Genomic DNA, 4,167 nt, shown 5'->3' on the forward strand with positions numbered 1-4,167 from the left:
TAATAAACACTAAATGAATCAATTGAATGCATAAGAATGAATTTCCCAAAATTTCCAAAATCGCCCCCGGGCCCATGTGGTCAAACCCGAAGTTCGAACCAAAACCCGGTTACCCATTCCCCCACGAACTCAAATATGTAATTTGCTTTGAAATCGGACCTCAAATTGAGGTCCAAATCCTCAATTTTTGAAAAATCTAGGTTCTACCCAAAACCCCCAATTTCACCCATGAAAATCTTTGATTTTAAGTGAAAAACATGTTAAATGATGTTAATGATTGAAAGAATTGAGTAAAAATCGACTTACAAATGATTTGGAATGAAACTTGTTCTTGAAAAATCGCCTAAGGAGTTGTATTTTGAAAGTGGGGTGAAAAATGACCTAAAATTCGACTAAGTATAGAAATTGCTGGGCTGCAGATATGGCAATTGCGAACATTAGTTCGCATTTGCGAACCATTCATTTTTTCCCAAGATTCGCATTTGCGAAGAAGTGGTCGCAAATGAGACTTCGCATTTGCGAGAAATGTATCGCAATTGCGATAACTGGGGATCTAGGTGAGCATCGCTTTTGCGATGAAGGGCTTCGCATTTGCGAAGTAGGCTGCCCAGGTTCACCTTCGCATTTGCGATGAAAAGCTCGCATTTGCGAGTTCGCATTTGCGATGCTGGCTTCGCAAATGCGAAGCCTGCAGATCAGAGATACCAGATTTTTTATTAAGTTCAAAATGCAGTCCGACACCTATCCAAAACTCACCCGAGCCCTCGGGGCTCCAAACCAAATGTTCACACAACCTCAAAAATATCCTACGGACTTATCCGTGTGATCGAATCGCCAAAATAACATCATATACATGGAATTAAGCCTCAAAATTCATGATTTCTTCCCAATTTTCATAACACATCAAATTTCCATTTTTAAGTCCGAAACACGTCAAACGACGTCCGTTTTCAACCAAACTTTACAGAAAGTGCTTAAATCATATATAAGACTTGTACCGGGCGCCGGAACCAAAATACGGGCCCGATACCATAGCCTTCTAATCAAATTTCGTTTTCAATTTCCTTAATTATTTCCAGAAAATAATTTCACACAAAAATTCATTTCTCGGGCTTGGGACCTCGAAATTCGATTCCGGGCATATGCCCAAGTCCCATATTTTCCTACGGACCCTCCGAGACCGTCAAATCACGGGTCCGGATCCGTTTACCCAAAATGTTGACCGAAGTCAAATTTATTCATTTTAATATCAAAATTTAGCATTTTTCTCACAGAGTTCATATTAAGCTTTCCGGCTACGCGCCCGGACTGCGCACGCAAATCGAGGCAACCCTAAATGAGGTTTTCAAGGCCTCGAAAGTACAATATGGGTAAGAAAACAGGTGATGACCCTTTGGGTCGTCACATTCAGCTTGCTATGGCTCCTGCTGGTATCACCAAACGTTTGTATTTGCTTTGATACACAACGTGGCAGATGCTGTAGTGGGCAACATCCACGAAACTTGGAACAGAAAAGATGATAATGATTAATGTGCTGAAAGCGAGAATGACTTTCAGTGTGTCACTTAGGTTGCCTAAATTTGCAAACTGTGTGCAGCAAATGCAAAGAATAGGAATTTTTCAATTTTGTTAGTAGATACAGTTTAGTATCACAAATGGCGGCCATGAGGTGGTTACTAATTTAGGCCCCAAAGCCCTGAAGGATGTAGCCTAGAGTTCGTTCGATGAAGATCATGTGCCATTGTCAATGGCACTAGCTGAAGTCAAAAAAGCTTGTTGATGTTGGTCAATATGCGGAGGCTACTGCAGATTGCCAATTATCAGATAGGCCAAATGAGATTAAACTTACTGCTGCTGACATTCATGCTGATGATTGTTTTGCAAACAAGAAGCCTTTGTAGTTTACTGAGACCTTAGAGAAATGGCAACAAGAGTTTATGCTGGCCATATTGTTGTTTGCTTGAGAAATGCTGAAGAAAATTTATGGGTTAGCGAATCTGGATACATGACAATAACTAGGGAATTGGGGTGTTTGCTATCCTGCTGTTTTGTTTTTGCTCTGCCATTGTTGTCCCTGGTATTTACTATTCAGATAATAAGTTTTTGAAGACTAGTGTTTGGTTTCCTTCTTGTTGCTTAATTGTATTGTCAAGTGAGATATGTTATGTTTGGAAGATCAATTTTCTCGAGAATGCAACTTGCCAATCGTTTTGTGTTTAATTAAGGGCTATCTAAGTGCAGGGGCAGACCCAAAACTTTCACTAAGTGGTGTCAAAATATTAATAATTAATCACACAAAAAATTAAGTGGATTCAACGTGTGTATATATATATGTCACACACATATACATACTAGCTTAGGATACACACTTTGCCCGTGTATCCAATATTAATGAGTACATAACTTTTATGAATTACATAGATATTATTAAACGATGTATTTCGGTTATGAAATAAAAATTTTAAAAATTATATTTTCTTGAAAATGATAAATACTGATCTCATTTACCTAGCTTATTATTGAAAAAAAACATGCTCCATAGAAATTCTCTGTAACGACCCGACTGGTCGTTTTGAGCAATTGCGTCAGGTTCGGCAGTTTGAGGTCACGAGTAGTTTCACACAGTGTATTATGACTTGCGTGCATCATCGGTTCGGGCTTTTGAGAAGTTAGGAAAGGATTTTTAGGAGTGACTCTAATTTGAGAAGCTCGAAGTTGAAAGAATTGACCAAGGCCTGACTTTTGAGTATTTGACCTCGGATTGGAGTTTTGATGGTTCCGATAGGCTCGGGTGGTGATTTTGGACTTACCGTGTGTCCGGATTTGGATTTGGAGGTCCGTAGGGTAATTTGAAGCATTTTGGCGAAAATTAGAAAGTTAAAGTTTTGGAGGATTGAGAGGTTTGACTGAGGTTGACGTAGGTGATATAGCGGTCGGAATGCGATTCTGAGAGTTGGAGCAGCTCCGGTATGTCATTTGGGACTTGCCTGCAAAATTTGGTCTCGTTTGGAGTTGATTTGATACGGTTCGGACGCTTGGTTGCGATTCTAGAAGTTCTTGAAGTTCATGGTAATTTTCATGTGTTTTGGCATCCGATTCGTGGTTCTAGAGGTTATTTTGGTGTTCCGATCACGCAAGCGAGTTTGTGTTATGTTTTCAGACTTGTGTGAATATTTGGTATAGGGCCCCGAGGGCTCGGATGAGTTCCGTATGCGTTTCGGAGTTTTGGAAGAAGGTTCAACTGTGCTGGTGTCTCTGTTCTTGCATTTGCGAGGTTTTCATTGCATTTGCGATGTCCGCATTTGCGAGATTATTCTCGCTTTTGCAACGATGGGCTGGGGCAAGGGAGTTCACAATTGTGAACTATTCCATCGCATTTGCGATAAGCCAGCTTCGCATTTGCGAGTCTTGTATCGCATTTGTGACCTTGATAGAACTGGACAACCTTCGTTTTGCGACTCTTTTGTCGCATTTGCGATCCAGATGTCGCAAATGCGACATCTGAGGCTGGTATTAAAACTTCTATTTCGGGGCTTAGCTTCACTTTATCATATTTTGAACCCTAGATCCGAGAGTGGGCAATTTTTAGAGAGGATTTTCATATCAAAATTATTGGGTAAGTGCCTCTAATCAATTTTCAACTATATTTTATGATTATATCTTAAATTTAACATCAAATTCATGAGATTCTAAAGGAAAATTTGGGGAAAATTGTAAAATCTTTCAAAATGTAAAATCATGATTTGAGGAACAAATTGGTATCGGAATTTGATAATTTTGGTATGGTTGAACTCGTATCGGAATGGGTGTTCAGGTTTTGTAAATTTTGTCGTTTTCCGAGGTGCGGACCCAGAGGGTTGACTTTTGTTGGCTTTTTGCAAATTGTATAAGGATTATAGTTTTGTTAATTGAAATTATTTTCTCTTGCATTGTTTGATGTGTTTAAGTCGTCTTTGGCTAGATTGAGACGAGTGCTGGTGAATTGGTAAAGGAAAAGCTAAATTGAGTATTGAGTTGACCGAATTGAGGTAAGAGTCTTGTCTAACTTTGTGGGGGGGGGGGGGGGGGAGGGGGAGGGGGGAGGGAACCACCCCTTAGGAATTGAGTTAATTGTGTTATCTTGTTATGTGAAAGTCGTGTACGCAAGGTGACGAGGGGGTACACAAT

Source organism: Nicotiana attenuata, unplaced genomic scaffold, assembly GCF_001879085.1.
Source record: "Nicotiana attenuata strain UT unplaced genomic scaffold, NIATTr2, whole genome shotgun sequence".
NCBI lineage: Eukaryota > Viridiplantae > Streptophyta > Magnoliopsida > Solanales > Solanaceae > Nicotiana > Nicotiana attenuata.